This window comes from Hyperolius riggenbachi, chromosome 8, assembly GCF_040937935.1.
Source record: "Hyperolius riggenbachi isolate aHypRig1 chromosome 8, aHypRig1.pri, whole genome shotgun sequence".
In the NCBI taxonomy this organism is placed as follows: domain Eukaryota; kingdom Metazoa; phylum Chordata; class Amphibia; order Anura; family Hyperoliidae; genus Hyperolius; species Hyperolius riggenbachi.
The window spans coordinates 89832583-89847421 of record NC_090653.1 but is presented as its reverse complement, the minus strand read 5'-3'; the positions used below and the strand labels follow the sequence as shown (position 1 = coordinate 89847421).

General features: G+C 43.3%; 16 non-coding genes across 16 annotated transcripts; 8 read left to right on the top strand and 8 right to left on the bottom strand.

Annotated features, from left to right (window-relative positions):
- Positions 1–566: 566 nt before the first annotated feature.
- Positions 567–676, bottom strand: TRNAL-CAA (transfer RNA leucine (anticodon CAA)). Its single transcript has 2 exons — positions 639–676; positions 567–612 (listed from the first exon to the last, which is right to left on the bottom strand). It is a non-coding gene; the product is annotated as a tRNA-Leu (tRNA).
- Positions 677–953: 277 nt separating this feature from the next.
- On the top strand, positions 954–1026 carry TRNAR-UCG (transfer RNA arginine (anticodon UCG)). Its single transcript has one exon. It is a non-coding gene; the product is annotated as a tRNA-Arg (tRNA).
- A 1154-nt stretch (positions 1027–2180) lies between these two features.
- Positions 2181–2290, bottom strand: TRNAL-CAA (transfer RNA leucine (anticodon CAA)). The gene is made up of 2 exons: positions 2253–2290; positions 2181–2226 (listed from the first exon to the last, which is right to left on the bottom strand). It is a non-coding gene; the product is annotated as a tRNA-Leu (tRNA).
- A 277-nt stretch (positions 2291–2567) lies between these two features.
- Positions 2568–2640, top strand: TRNAR-UCG (transfer RNA arginine (anticodon UCG)). Its single transcript has one exon. It is a non-coding gene; the product is annotated as a tRNA-Arg (tRNA).
- A 1153-nt stretch (positions 2641–3793) lies between these two features.
- On the bottom strand, positions 3794–3903 carry TRNAL-CAA (transfer RNA leucine (anticodon CAA)). Its single transcript has 2 exons — positions 3866–3903; positions 3794–3839 (listed from the first exon to the last, which is right to left on the bottom strand). It is a non-coding gene; the product is annotated as a tRNA-Leu (tRNA).
- A 277-nt stretch (positions 3904–4180) lies between these two features.
- On the top strand, positions 4181–4253 carry TRNAR-UCG (transfer RNA arginine (anticodon UCG)). Its single transcript has one exon. It is a non-coding gene; the product is annotated as a tRNA-Arg (tRNA).
- Positions 4254–5407: 1154 nt separating this feature from the next.
- TRNAL-CAA (transfer RNA leucine (anticodon CAA)) lies at positions 5408–5517 on the bottom strand. Its single transcript has 2 exons — positions 5480–5517; positions 5408–5453 (listed from the first exon to the last, which is right to left on the bottom strand). It is a non-coding gene; the product is annotated as a tRNA-Leu (tRNA).
- A 277-nt stretch (positions 5518–5794) lies between these two features.
- Positions 5795–5867, top strand: TRNAR-UCG (transfer RNA arginine (anticodon UCG)). The gene has a single exon. It is a non-coding gene; the product is annotated as a tRNA-Arg (tRNA).
- A 1154-nt stretch (positions 5868–7021) lies between these two features.
- Positions 7022–7131, bottom strand: TRNAL-CAA (transfer RNA leucine (anticodon CAA)). Its single transcript has 2 exons — positions 7094–7131; positions 7022–7067 (listed from the first exon to the last, which is right to left on the bottom strand). It is a non-coding gene; the product is annotated as a tRNA-Leu (tRNA).
- A 277-nt stretch (positions 7132–7408) lies between these two features.
- Positions 7409–7481, top strand: TRNAR-UCG (transfer RNA arginine (anticodon UCG)). The gene has a single exon. It is a non-coding gene; the product is annotated as a tRNA-Arg (tRNA).
- A 1154-nt stretch (positions 7482–8635) lies between these two features.
- Positions 8636–8745, bottom strand: TRNAL-CAA (transfer RNA leucine (anticodon CAA)). Its single transcript has 2 exons — positions 8708–8745; positions 8636–8681 (listed from the first exon to the last, which is right to left on the bottom strand). It is a non-coding gene; the product is annotated as a tRNA-Leu (tRNA).
- A 277-nt stretch (positions 8746–9022) lies between these two features.
- Positions 9023–9095, top strand: TRNAR-UCG (transfer RNA arginine (anticodon UCG)). Its single transcript has one exon. It is a non-coding gene; the product is annotated as a tRNA-Arg (tRNA).
- A 1154-nt stretch (positions 9096–10249) lies between these two features.
- On the bottom strand, positions 10250–10359 carry TRNAL-CAA (transfer RNA leucine (anticodon CAA)). Its single transcript has 2 exons — positions 10322–10359; positions 10250–10295 (listed from the first exon to the last, which is right to left on the bottom strand). It is a non-coding gene; the product is annotated as a tRNA-Leu (tRNA).
- A 277-nt stretch (positions 10360–10636) lies between these two features.
- TRNAR-UCG (transfer RNA arginine (anticodon UCG)) lies at positions 10637–10709 on the top strand. The gene has a single exon. It is a non-coding gene; the product is annotated as a tRNA-Arg (tRNA).
- Positions 10710–11863: 1154 nt separating this feature from the next.
- On the bottom strand, positions 11864–11973 carry TRNAL-CAA (transfer RNA leucine (anticodon CAA)). The gene is made up of 2 exons: positions 11936–11973; positions 11864–11909 (listed from the first exon to the last, which is right to left on the bottom strand). It is a non-coding gene; the product is annotated as a tRNA-Leu (tRNA).
- A 277-nt stretch (positions 11974–12250) lies between these two features.
- TRNAR-UCG (transfer RNA arginine (anticodon UCG)) lies at positions 12251–12323 on the top strand. The gene has a single exon. It is a non-coding gene; the product is annotated as a tRNA-Arg (tRNA).
- Positions 12324–14839: the final 2516 nt, after the last annotated feature.

Here is a 14839-nt window from a genome sequence, read left to right as displayed (position 1 = left end):
AGTATGTCTGTCATTTCCTCTGAAAAGATATGATCCACACCGCAAATGGAACACTGCAATTGGTTTTCTTGCAACCTGAACTCTTTTCAAGGAAGGGTCCGTTGAAATTTCAACAAATGAGTCTTGTCAGAAGAGGGAATAACCCCACCTCTTTCACCAAAGGTCAGAACATACAGGGAAGACCTGTAAGTTATTGCCAAAACCTATCTCCTGAGTTCGGTCTCCTTACATATTTGTCACTTTACCTGTACACTAACCTTTTAAGATTTAGCAAAACAAATTGCCTCCAAAGCTTCTGATCCTGATGAAGTGAACTAGAAGAGAAGATGAGCTAACCCATATGACTGTAGGTGTGCCAAAGGGGATGGAATTTGTCAGTTTGTAAAACGTGTGTTAGAAAGCTTGTAGAAAAAAGTCGGCCTTGTTCCTTTTCTGCGAGATTTTCAAAAAGTCCATGTGAGGTTGCTGTTGAGAAGGCCCTTTGAAGAGCCTAGTAAATGAAAAGACCCAAGAGCTTGTTTTGGCAGGCCTGACCAATGTGCCATGATGGACAAAGTGAAAAGCTCTGTCAGAAGTGGGATTTGAACCCACGCCTCCATTTGGAGACCAGAAGGCCCATGAGAAGGGAAGAGAAGCCTCTTGAGTCTGGCGCCTTAGACCACTCGGCCATCCTGACGAGCGGTGCACTATGTACCCATGCAGCTGGCACAATGACTATACTTAACAGAGAAGAGACAACCACAAACTTAGCCTAGAAGACTTCATGAACACTGCAAGGCATGTTTTTTTTTCTGAAAACACTCATCAAACTGCCATTTTGGATCACTGCAATACCTTAGACAGCAATGTCATGTGCCTGCTCTAACAAATGAAATCCTTTGTGCTCCTTGAGCGTCTTTTCCTATGCGGTGGCTGTTTCCAGTGGAAAATGGTTTCTTCATAAAGAGGCATGAGACCGCGTGGCCTAATGGATAAGGTGTCTGACTTCGGATCAGAAGATTGAGGGTTTGAGTCCCTTTGTGGTCGTTGAGCTCTGTTCTTGTCACTTCTGTAGAGTATTTGCTCCTCTTGTTGTAAATGTCCTCGGAGACTTTGCAAAAGCCTGTGCTTCCTCACTCATGCTTATCATTCAATCCCTGCCCTTGACTGTTTACAGCTACAAAGGTGGCTGCTTTTGCTGAGCTTTCACCACAATGTCAATGACGCTAACTCTTTTCTTACAACTTGTGCAAGTCCCAGCAAAGTTTTTACATCAACCTCAAATAAACACTGCTAGTCCACACTGGGATTCTAACCTTTGCCTTACTTTGAACCCAATACCCTGATGGACCTTGGAAGAGACTCTAAGTAAACTATATGACCCAGGGTTCAAACATTCATGGTGGCATCTCCCTTTCTGCTAAGCATTTTGTTTACTAACATGAGAAAATTAATTTCCTATATGATTTAGGAAATCCTTGTCTGCAATTCTGCTGTAAGCCAGACTTTTACAAAGGTGCAGACACAGCATGTCAAGTGGCACGATGCGATTCCTTCTTGTTGCAAGCTCAACAATTTCAAAAGGTTGCCTCGGTTCCCAATTTATATGAAGAGTTCTTGCCTGAAATTTGGAAAGTATGTCTGTCATTTCCTCTGAAAAGATATGATCTACACCGCAAATGGAACACTGCAATTGGTTTTCTTGCAACCTGAACTCTTTTCAAGGAAGGGTCCGTTGAAATTTCAACAAATGAGTCTTGTCAGAAGAGGGAATAACCCCACCTCTTTCACCAAAGGTCAGAACATACAGGGAAGACCTGTAAGTTATTGCCAAAACCTATCTCCTGAGTTCGGTCTCCTTACATATTTGTCACTTTACCTGTACACTAACCTTTTAAGATTTAGCAAAACAAATTGCCTCCAAAGCTTCTGATCCTGATGAAGTGAACTAGAAGAGAAGATGAGCTAACCCATATGACTGTAGGTGTGCCAAAGGGGATGGAATTTGTCAGTTTGTAAAACGTGTGTTAGAAAGCTTGTAGAAAAAAGTCGGCCTTGTTCCTTTTCTGCGAGATTTTCCAAAAGTCCATGTGAGGTTGCTGTTGAGAAGGCCCTTTGAAGAGCCTAGTAAATGAAAAGACCCAAGAGCTTGTTTTGGCAGGCCTGACCAATGTGCCATGATGGACAAAGTGAAAAAGCTCTGTCAGAAGTGGGATTTGAACCCACGCCTCCATTCGGAGACCAGAAGGCCCATGAGAAGGGAAGAGAAGCCTCTTGAGTATGGCGCCTTAGACCACTCGGCCATCCTGACAAGCGGTGCACTATGTACCCATGCAGCTGGCACAATGACTATACTTAACAGAGAATAGACAACCACAAACTTAGCCTAGAAGACTTCATGAACACTGCAAGGCATGTTTTTTTCTCTGAAAACACTCATCAAACTGCCATTTTGGATCACTGCAATACCTTAGACAGCAATGTCATGTGCCTGCTCTAACAAATGAAATCCTTTGTGCTCCTTGAGCGTCTTTTCCTATGCGGTGGCTGTTTCCAGTGGAAAATGGTTTCTTCATAAAGAGGCATGAGACCGCGTGGCCTAATGGATAAGGCGTCTGACTTCGGATCAGAAGATTGAGGGTTTGAGTCCCTTCGTGGTCGTTGAGTTCTGTTCTTGTCACTTCTGTAGAGTATTTGCTCCTCTTGTTGTAAATGTCCTCGGAGACTTTGCAAAAGCCTGTGCTTCCTCACTCATGCTTATCATTCAATCCCTGCCCTTGACTGTTTACAGCTACAAAGGTTGCTGCTTTTGCTGAGCTTTCACCACAATGTCAATGACGCTAACTCTTTTCCTACAACTTGTGCAAGTCCCAGCAAAGTTTTTACATCAACCTCAAATAAACACTGCTAGTCCACACTGGGATTCTAACCTTTGCCTTACTTTGAACCCAATACCCTGATGGACCTTGGAAGAGACTCTAAGTAAACTATATGACCCAGGGTTCAAACATTCATGGTGGCATCTCCCTTTCTGCTAAGCATTTTGTTTACTAACATGAGAAAATTAATTTCCTATATGATTTAGGAAATCCTTGTCTGCAATTCTGCTGTAAGCCAGACTTTTACAAAGGTGCAGACACAGCATGTCAAGTGGCACGATGCGATTCCTTCTTGTTGCAAGCTCAACAATTTCAAAAGGTTGCCTCGGTTCCCAATTTATATGAAGAGTTCTTGCCTGAAATTTGGAAAGTATGTCTGTCATTTCCTCTGAAAAGATATGATCCACACCGCAAATGGAACACTGCAATTGGTTTTCTTGCAACCTGAACTCTTTTCAAGGAAGGGTCCGTTGAAATTTCAACAAATGAGTCTTGTCAGAAGAGGGAATAACCCCACCTCTTTCACCAAAGGTCAGAACATACAGGGAAGACCTGTAAGTTATTGCCAAAACCTATCTCCTGAGTTCGGTCTCCTTACATATTTGTCACTTTACCTGTACACTAACCTTTTAAGATTTAGCAAAACAAATTGCCTCCAAAGCTTCTGATCCTGATGAAGTGAACTAGAAGAGAAGATGAGCTAACCCATATGACTGTAGGTGTGCCAAAGGGGATGGAATTTGTCAGTTTGTAAAACGTGTGTTAGAAAGCTTGTAGAAAAAAGTTGGCCTTGTTCCTTTTCTGCGAGATTTTCCAAAAGTCCATGTGAGGTTGCTGTTGAGAAGGCCCTTTGAAGAGCCTAGTAAATGAAAAGACCCAAGAGCTTGTTTTGGCAGGCCTGACCAATGTGCCATGATGGACAAAGTGAAAAGCTCTGTCAGAAGTGGGATTTGAACCCACGCCTCCATTCGGAGACCAGAAGGCCCATGAGAAGGGAAGAGAAGCCTCTTGAGTCTGGCGCCTTAGACCACTCGGCCAACCTGACAAGCGGTGCACTATATACCCATGCAGCTGGCACAATGACTATACTTAACAGAGAAGAGACAACCACAAACTTAGCCTAGAAGACTTCATGAACACTGCAAGGCATGTTTTTTTCTCTGAAAACACTCATCAAACTGCCATTTTGGATCACTGCAATACCTTAGACAGCAATGTCATGTGCCTGCTCTAACAAATGAAATCCTTTGTGCTCCTTGAGCGTCTTTTCCTATGCGGTGGCTGTTTCCAGTGGAAAATGGTTTCTTCATAAAGAGGCATGAGACCGCGTGGCCTAATGGATAAGGCGTCTGACTTCGGATCAGAAGTTTGAGGGTTCGAGTCCCTTCGTGGTCGTTGAGTTCTGTTCTTGTCACTTCTGTAGAGTATTTGCTCCTCTTGTTGTAAATGTCCTCGGAGACTTTGCAAAAGCCTGTGCTTCCTCACTCATGCTTATCATTCAATCCCTGCCCTTGACTGTTTACAGCTACAAAGGTGGCTGCTTTTGCTGAGCTTTCACCACAATGTCAATGACGCTAACTCTTTTCTTACAACTTGTGCAAGTCCCAGCAAAGTTTTTACATCAACCTCAAATAAACACTGCTAGTCCACACTGGGATTCTAACCTTTGCCTTACTTTGAACCCAATACCCTGATGGACCTTGGAAGAGACTCTAAGTAAACTATATGACCCAGGGTTCAAACATTCATGGTGGCATCTCCCTTTCTGCTAAGCATTTTGTTTACTAACATGAGAAAATTAATTTCCTATATGATTTAGGAAATCCTTGTCTGCAATTCTGCTGTAAGCCAGACTTTTACAAAGGTGCAGACACAGCATGTCAAGTGGCACGATGCGATTCCTTCTTGTTGCAAGCTCAACAATTTTAAAAGGTTGCCTCGGTTCCCAATTTATATGAAGAGTTCTTGCCTGAAATTTGGAAAGTATGTCTGTCATTTCCTCTGAAAAGATATGATCCACACCGCAAATGGAACACTGCAATTGGTTTTCTTGCAACCTGAACTCTTTTCAAGGAAGGGTCCGTTGAAATTTCAACAAATGAGTCTTGTCAGAAGAGGGAATAACCCCACCTCTTTCACCAAAGGTCAGAACATACAGGGAAGACCTGTAAGTTATTGCCAAAACCTATCTCCTGAGTTCGGTCTCCTTACATATTTGTCACTTTACCTGTACACTAACCTTTTAAGATTTAGCAAAACAAATTGCCTCCAAAGCTTCTGATCCTGATGAAGTGAACTAGAAGAGAAGATGAGCTAACCCATATGACTGTAGGTGTGCCAAAGGGGATGGAATTTGTCAGTTTGTAAAACGTGTGTTAGAAAGCTTGTAGAAAAAAGTCGGCCTTGTTCCTTTTCTGCGAGATTTTCCAAAAGTCCATGTGAGGTTGCTGTTGAGAAGGCCCTTTGAAGAGCCTAGTAAATGAAAAGACCCAAGAGCTTGTTTTGGCAGGCCTGACCAATGTGCCATGATGGACAAAGTGAAAAAGCTCTGTCAGAAGTGGGATTTGAACCCACGCCTCCATTCGGAGACCAGAAGGCCCATGAGAAGGGAAGAGAAGCCTCTTGAGTCTGGCGCCTTAGACCACTCGGCCATCCTGACAAGCGGTGTACTATGTACCCATGCAGCTGGCACAATGACTATACTTAACAGAGAAGAGACAACCACAAACTTAGCCTAGAAGACTTCATGAACACTGCAAGGCATGTTTTTTTTTCTGAAAACACTCATCAAACTGCCATTTTGGATCACTGCAATACCTTAGACAGCAATGTCATGTGCCTGCTCTAACAAATGAAATCCTTTGTGCTCCTTGAGCGTCTTTTCCTATGCGGTGGCTGTTTCCAGTGGAAAATGGTTTCTTCATAAAGAGGCATGAGACCGCGTGGCCTAATGGATAAGGCGTCTGACTTCGGATCAGAAGATTGAGGGTTCGAGTCCCTTCGTGGTCGTTGAGCTCTGTTCTTGTCACTTCTGTAGAGTATGTGCTCCTCTTGTTGTAAATGTCCTCGGAGACTTTGCAAAAGCCTGTGCTTCCTCACTCATGCTTATCATTCAATCCCTGCCCTTGACTGTTTACAGCTACAAAGGTGGCTGCTTTTGCTGAGCTTTCACCACAATGTCAATGACGCTAACTCTTTTCTTACAACTTGTGCAAGTCCCAGCAAAGTTTTTACATCAACCTCAAATAAACACTGCTAGTCCACACTGGGATTCTAACCTTTGCCTTACTTTGAACCCAATACCCTGATGGACCTTGGAAGAGACTCTAAGTAAACTATATGACCCAGGGTTCAAACATTCATGGTGGCATCTCCCTTTCTGCTAAGCATTTTGTTTACTAACATGAGAAAATTAATTTCCTATATGATTTAGGAAATCCTTGTCTGCAATTCTGCTGTAAGCCAGACTTTTACAAAGGTGCAGACACAGCATGTCAAGTGGCACGATGCGATTCCTTCTTGTTGCAAGCTCAACAATTTCAAAAGGTTGCCTCGGTTCCCAATTTATATGAAGAGTTCTTGCCTGAAATTTGGAAAGTATGTCTGTCATTTCCTCTGAAAAGATATGATCCACACCGCAAATGGAACACTGCAATTGGTTTTCTTGCAACCTGAACTCTTTTCAAGGAAGGGTCCGTTGAAATTTCAACAAATGAGTCTTGTCAGAAGAGGGAATAACCCCACCTCTTTCACCAAAGGTCAGAACATACAGGGAAGACCTGTAAGTTATTGCCAAAACCTATCTCCTGAGTTCGGTCTCCTTACATATTTGTCACTTTACCTGTACACTAACCTTTTAAGATTTAGCAAAACAAATTGCCTCCAAAGCTTCTGATCCTGATGAAGTGAACTAGAAGAGAAGATGAGCTAACCCATATGACTGTAGGTGTGCCAAAGGGGATGGAATTTGTCAGTTTGTAAAACGTGTGTTAGAAAGCTTGTAGAAAAAAGTTGGCCTTGTTCCTTTTCTGCGAGATTTTCAAAAAGTCCATGTGAGGTTGCTGTTGAGAAGGCCCTTTGAAGAGCCTAGTAAATGAAAAGACCCAAGAGCTTGTTTTGGCAGGCCTGACCAATGTGCCATGATGGACAAAGTGAAAAAGCTCTGTCAGAAGTGGGATTTGAACCCACGCCTCCATTCGGAGACCAGAAGGCCCATGAGAAGGGAAGAGAAGCCTCTTGAGTCTGGCGCCTTAGACCACTCGGCCATCCTGACAAGTGGTGTACTATGTACCCATGCAGCTGGCACAATGACTATACTTAACAGAGAAGAGACAACCACAAACTTAGCCTAGAAGACTTCATGAACACTGCAAGGCATGTTTTTTTTTCTGAAAACACTCATCAAACTGCCATTTTGGATCACTGCAATACCTTAGACAGCAATGTCATGTGCCTGCTCTAACAAATGAAATCCTTTGTGCTCCTTGAGCGTCTTTTCCTATGCGGTGGCTGTTTCCAGTGGAAAATGGTTTCTTCATAAAGAGGCATGAGACCGCGTGGCCTAATGGATAAGGCGTCTGACTTCGGATCAGAAGATTGAGGGTTCGAGTCCCTTCGTGGTCGTTGAGCTCTGTTCTTGTCACTTCTGTAGAGTATGTGCTCCTCTTGTTGTAAATGTCCTCGGAGACTTTGCAAAAGCCTGTGCTTCCTCACTCATGCTTATCATTCAATCCCTGCCCTTGACTGTTTACAGCTACAAAGGTGGCTGCTTTTGCTGAGCTTTCACCACAATGTCAATGACGCTAACTCTTTTCTTACAACTTGTGCAAGTCCCAGCAAAGTTTTTACATCAACCTCAAATAAACACTGCTAGTCCACACTGGGATTCTAACCTTTGCCTTACTTTGAACCTAATACCCTGATGGACCTTGGAAGAGACTCTAAGTAAACTATATGACCCAGGGTTCAAACATTCATGGTGGCATCTCCCTTTCTGCTAAGCATTTTGTTTACTAACATGAGAAAATTAATTTCCTATATGATTTAGGAAATCCTTGTCTGCAATTCTGCTGTAAGCCAGACTTTTACAAAGGTGCAGACACAGCATGTCAAGTGGCACGATGCGATTCCTTCTTGTTGCAAGCTCAACAATTTCAAAAGGTTGCCTCGGTTCCCAATTTATATGAAGAGTTCTTGCCTGAAATTTGGAAAGTATGTCTGTCATTTCCTCTGAAAAGATATGATCCACACCGCAAATGGAACACTGCAATTGGTTTTCTTGCAACCTGAACTCTTTTCAAGGAAGGGTCCGTTGAAATTTCAACAAATGAGTCTTGTCAGAAGAGGGAATAACCCCACCTCTTTCACCAAAGGTCAGAACATACAGGGAAGACCTGTAAGTTATTGCCAAAACCTATCTCCTGAGTTCGGTCTCCTTACATATTTGTCACTTTACCTGTACACTAACCTTTTAAGATTTAGCAAAACAAATTGCCTCCAAAGCTTCTGATCCTGATGAAGTGAACTAGAAGAGAAGATGAGCTAACCCATATGACTGTAGGTGTGCCAAAGGGGATGGAATTTGTCAGTTTGTAAAACGTGTGTTAGAAAGCTTGTAGAAAAAAGTCGGCCTTGTTCCTTTTCTGCGAGATTTTCCAAAAGTCCATGTGAGGTTGCTGTTGAGAAGGCCCTTTGAAGAGCCTAGTAAATGAAAAGACCCAAGAGCTTGTTTTGGCAGGCCTGACCAATGTGCCATGATGGACAAAGTGAAAAAGCTCTGTCAGAAGTGGGATTTGAACCCACGCCTCCATTCGGAGACCAGAAGGCCCATGAGAAGGGAAGAGAAGCCTCTTGAGTCTGGCGCCTTAGACCACTCGGCCATCCTGACAAGCGGTGTACTATGTACCCATGCAGCTGGCAAAATGACTATACTTAACAGAGAAGAGACAACCACAAACTTAGCCTAGAAGACTTCATGAACACTGCAAGGCATGTTTTTTTCTCTGAAAACACTCATCAAACTGCCATTTTGGATCACTGCAATACCTTAGACAGCAATGTCATGTGCCTGCTCTAACAAATGAAATCCTTTGTGCTCCTTGAGCGTCTTTTCCTATGCGGTGGCTGTTTCCAGTGGAAAATGGTTTCTTCATAAAAAGGCATGAGACCGCGTGGCCTAATGGATAAGGCGTCTGACTTCGGATCAGAAGATTGAGGGTTCGAGTCCCTTCGTGGTCGTTGAGCTCTGTTCTTGTCACTTCTGTAGAGTATTTGCTCCTCTTGTTGTAAATGTCCTCGGAGACTTTGCAAAAGCCTGTGCTTCCTCACTCATGCTTATCATTCAATCCCTGCCCTTGACTGTTTACAGCTACAAAGGTGGCTGCTTTTGCTGAGCTTTCACCACAATGTCAATGACGCTAACTCTTTTCTTACAACTTGTGCAAGTCCCAGCAAAGTTTTTACATCAACCTCAAATAAACACTGCTAGTCCACACTGGGATTCTAACCTTTGCCTTACTTTGAACCCAATACCCTGATGGACCTGGGAAGAGACTCTAAGTAAACTATATGACCCAGGGTTCAAACATTCATGGTGGCATCTCCCTTTCTGCTAAGCATTTTGTTTACTAACATGAGAAAATTAATTTCCTATATGATTTAGGAAATCCTTGTCTGCAATTCTGCTGTAAGCCAGACTTTTACAAAGGTGCAGACACAGCATGTCAAGTGGCACGATGCGATTCCTTCTTGTTGCAAGCTCAACAATTTCAAAAGGTTGCCTCGGTTCCCAATTTATATGAAGAGTTCTTGCCTGAAATTTGGAAAGTATGTCTGTCATTTCCTCTGAAAAGATATGATTCACACCGCAAATGGAACACTGCAATTGGTTTTCTTGCAACCTGAACTCTTTTCAAGGAAGGGTCCGTTGAAATTTCAACAAATGAGTCTTGTCAGAAGAGGGAATAACCCCACCTCTTTCACCAAAGGTCAGAACATACAGGGAAGACCTGTAAGTTATTGCCAAAACCTATCTCCTGAGTTCGGTCTCCTTACATATTTGTCACTTTACCTGTACACTAACCTTTTAAGATTTAGCAAAACAAATTGCCTCCAAAGCTTCTGATCCTGATGAAGTGAACTAGAAGAGAAGATGAGCTAACCCATATGACTGTAGGTGTGCCAAAGGGGATGGAATTTGTCAGTTTGTAAAACGTGTGTTAGAAAGCTTGTAGAAAAAAGTCGGCCTTGTTCCTTTTCTGCGAGATTTTCCAAAAGTCCATGTGAGGTTGCTGTTGAGAAGGCCCTTTGAAGAGCCTAGTAAATGAAAAGACCCAAGAGCTTGTTTTGGCAGGCCTGACCAATGTGCCATGATGGACAAAGTGAAAAAGCTCTGTCAGAAGTGGGATTTGAACCCACGCCTCCATTCGGAGACCAGAAGGCCCATGAGAAGGGAAGAGAAGCCTCTTGAGTCTGGCGCCTTAGACCACTCGGCCATCCTGACAAGCGGTGTACTATGTGCCCATGCAGCTGGCAAAATGACTATACTTAACAGAGAAGAGACAACCACAAACTTAGCCTAGAAGACTTCATGAACACTGCAAGGCATGTTTTTTTCTCTGAAAACACTCATCAAACTGCCATTTTGGATCACTGCAATACCTTAGACAGCAATATCATGTGCCTGCTCTAACAAATGAAATCCTTTGTGCTCCTTGAGCGTCTTTTCCTATGCGGTGGCTGTTTCCAGTGGAAAATGGTTTCTTCATAAAAAGGCATGAGACCGCGTAGCCTAATGGATAAGGCGTCTGACTTCGGATCAGAAGATTGAGGGTTCGAGTCCCTTTGTGGTCGTTGAGCTCTGTTCTTGTCACTTCTGTAGAGTATTTGCTCCTCTTGTTGTAAATGTCCTCGGAGACTTTGCAAAAGCCTGTGCTTCCTCACTCATGCTTATCATTCAATCCCTGCCCTTGACTGTTTACAGCTACAAAGGTGGCTGCTTTTGCTGAGCTTTCACCACAATGTCAATGACGCTAACTCTTTTCTTACAACTTGTGCAAGTCCCAGCAAAGTTTTTACATCAACCTCAAATAAACACTGCTAGTCCACACTGGGATTCTAACCTTTGCCTTACTTTGAACCCAATACCCTGATAGACCTGGGAAGAGACTCTAAGTAAACTATATGACCCAGGGTTCAAACATTCATGGTGGCATCTCCCTTTCTGCTAAGCATTTTGTTTACTAACATGAGAAAATTAATTTCCTATATGATTTAGGAAATCCTTGTCTGCAATTCTGCTGTAAGCCAGACTTTTACAAAGGTGCAGACACAGCATGTCAAGTGGCACGATGCGATTCCTTCTTGTTGCAAGCTCAACAATTTCAAAAGGTTGCCTCGGTTCCCAATTTATATGAAGAGTTCTTGCCTGAAATTTGGAAAGTATGTCTGTCATTTCCTCTGAAAAGATATGATCCACACCGCAAATGGAACACTGCAATTGGTTTTCTTGCAACCTGAACTCTTTTCAAGGAAGGGTCCGTTGAAATTTCAACAAATGAGTCTTGTCAGAAGAGGGAATAACCCCACCTCTTTCACCAAAGGTCAGAACATACAGGGAAGACCTGTAAGTTATTGCCAAAACCTATCTCCTGAGTTCGGTCTCCTTACATATTTGTCACTTTACCTGTACACTAACCTTTTAAGATTTAGCAAAACAAATTGCCTCCAAAGCTTCTGATCCTGATGAAGTGAACTAGAAGAGAAGATGAGCTAACCCATATGACTGTAGGTGTGCCAAAGGGGATGGAATTTGTCAGTTTGTAAAACGTGTGTTAGAAAGCTTGTAGAAAAAAGTTGGCCTTGTTCCTTTTCTGCGAGATTTTCAAAAAGTCCATGTGAGGTTGCTGTTGAGAAGGCCCTTTGAAGAGCCTAGTAAATGAAAAGACCCAAGAGCTTGTTTTGGCAGGCCTGACCAATGTGCCATGATGGACAAAGTGAAAAAGCTCTGTCAGAAGTGGGATTTGAACCCACGCCTCCATTCGGAGACCAGAAGGCCCATGAGAAGGGAAGAGAAGCCTCTTGAGTCTGGCGCCTTAGACCACTCGGCCATCCTGACAAGTGGTGTACTATGTACCCATGCAGCTGGCACAATGACTATACTTAACAGAGAAGAGACAACCACAAACTTAGCCTAGAAGACTTCATGAACACTGCAAGGCATGTTTTTTTTTCTGAAAACACTCATCAAACTGCCATTTTGGATCACTGCAATACCTTAGACAGCAATGTCATGTGCCTGCTCTAACAAATGAAATCCTTTGTGCTCCTTGAGCGTCTTTTCCTATGCGGTGGCTGTTTCCAGTGGAAAATGGTTTCTTCATAAAGAGGCATGAGACCGCGTGGCCTAATGGATAAGGCGTCTGACTTCGGATCAGAAGATTGAGGGTTCGAGTCCCTTCGTGGTTGTTGAGCTCTGTTCTTGTCACTTCTGTAGAGTATGTGCTCCTCTTGTTGTAAATGTCCTCGGAGACTTTGCAAAAGCCTGTGCTTCCTCACTCATGCTTATCATTCAATCCCTGCCCTTGACTGTTTACAGCTACAAAGGTGGCTGCTTTTGCTGAGCTTTCACCACAATGTCAATGACGCTAACTCTTTTCTTACAACTTGTGCAAGTCCCAGCAAAGTTTTTACATCAACCTCAAATAAACACTGCTAGTCCACACTGGGATTCTAACCTTTGCCTTACTTTGAACCCAATACCCTGATGGACCTTGGAAGAGACTCTAAGTAAACTATATGACCCAGGGTTCAAACATTCATGGTGGCATCTCCCTTTCTGCTAAGCATTTTGTTTACTAACATGAGAAAATTAATTTCCTATATGATTTAGGAAATCCTTGTCTGCAATTCTGCTGTAAGCCAGACTTTTACAAAGGTGCAGACACAGCATGTCAAGTGGCACGATGCGATTCCTTCTTGTTGCAAGCTCAACAATTTCAAAAGGTTGCCTCGGTTCCCAATTTATATGAAGAGTTCTTGCCTGAAATTTGGAAAGTATGTCTGTCATTTCCTCTGAAAAGATATGATCCACACCGCAAATGGAACACTGCAATTGGTTTTCTTGCAACCTGAACTCTTTTCAAGGAAGGGTCCGTTGAAATTTCAACAAATGAGTCTTGTCAGAAGAGGGAATAACCCCACCTCTTTCACCAAAGGTCAGAACATACAGGGAAGACCTGTAAGTTATTGCCTGTTAAGCTTGGGGGTGTAATCTCCACAGTCAGCATACAACACATAAGCTGACGTGAAGGAGGTACACACACCAGCACAAGGGATCAGGATATCCCCAGTTTAGTGGAGGAGAGGACTGACTCCAATAGGAGATTGTGGTGCACAGAGCCGGTGCAGATCTGAACAGCCACAAACACTTTCGTAATAACGTCTCAGCGCAAAGTAGCGCTGAGCGCATAAACCAGGACTGAGGAGATCAGGACAGGTAGACAGAATGAACGCTTGCTAGCTAGCGATTACTTAGCGACAGCAAGCGTCCAAAACCAGACAGACTGGAATGAGGCAGCCAATGCGTTGCGGCGATGGCGTGCCTCACAAAGACAGGACAGGAGAGACAGGAAATAGCAGGATCGAGATAGATGAACGTAACACAGATAAATATACAATAAGTATGTTTTCCTAGCGTATTACAATTACAGCTATCAATGAAACTATTCGTAACGTCTGGCTAACATATGTATATATTGGCAATGAACCGATATATGACATAAGCAGGAACTCTGACTAAGACTGAAGTAATACAGGGAACAGGACTCAGAAGGATTCGCTATCTCTTCGCAGAGATGAACGCAATCCACAAACAGGACCAGGAACAGGATTCAGAAGGATTCGTTATCTCTTCGCAGAGATGAACGCAATCCACAAACAGGACCAGGAACAGGATTCAGAAGGATTCGTTATCTCTTCGCAGAGATGAACGCAATCCACAAACAGGACCAGGAACAGGATTCAGAAGGATTCGTTATCTCTTCGCAGAGATGAACGCAATCCACAAACAGGACCAGGAACAGGATAACTAGCTCAGCACGGGTGTTCACGATACGCGCAAACTACCAAAACGTGCTGGAAAGCTGACTAACTGAACACAGGAAATAAACAGTTCGTGTACGTATATATCAGCGACACTGATATATTAACGTAACACGAATACAAGGAAAATAACAAAATGCGCAAGTATGCGTATATATTGGCGATGAACCAATATATGACACAAGACAAGCAAGTAGCAACTTCTAGAACAAGAGCAGAACTAGGAGGACTCGCTGACCCCTTCGCAGGAGTCAGCGCAGTCCACACGGACCAGGAACGAGGTGGGGCACGAGCAGAGTAACAGATAGAGTCTGAAACTATGATAGCCCATGAGGCATTGCAGGAAGCAGTTCTTTATACTGAGGTCATCCAATGGGAGCAGACCTGCAGATTCCCACACAAGTGAATGGTAATTAATCACAGGCTGATAGCAGGAAAAGGCAGACAATGATATGCAGCCTGCAGGAAAGGGACCGCCCCTCCACTGCAGCAGACAATGTTTGTTTACACAAAAGCATATTAAACTGTCATAAACTTCAGAGCGACTGCAGATGGAATCAGCAACTAGTTTAAGTGCAAACCAAACTATGCAAGCAAATGCATGTAATGACATTAGAACTGCTTGGTTTGCAATACCAGTGCAGTCAGCAGTAAACGCTGCAGAAGCGATCATAACAGTACCCCCTCCCTTAAACGCGGCCTCTGGACGCCTATGAAAACTGACATATTTCTCCTGAACCACCCAAACCAAAAAATCAGAAGTGGGAAATCCAGCAAACTGATCTGACTGAAAATTCATGAAGGTCGGATCCGTCCGACAAAACCAAATTCCTGAATCAGTCTCACCAAAACTAGACCAATTGGAACCAGAACCTACCGAA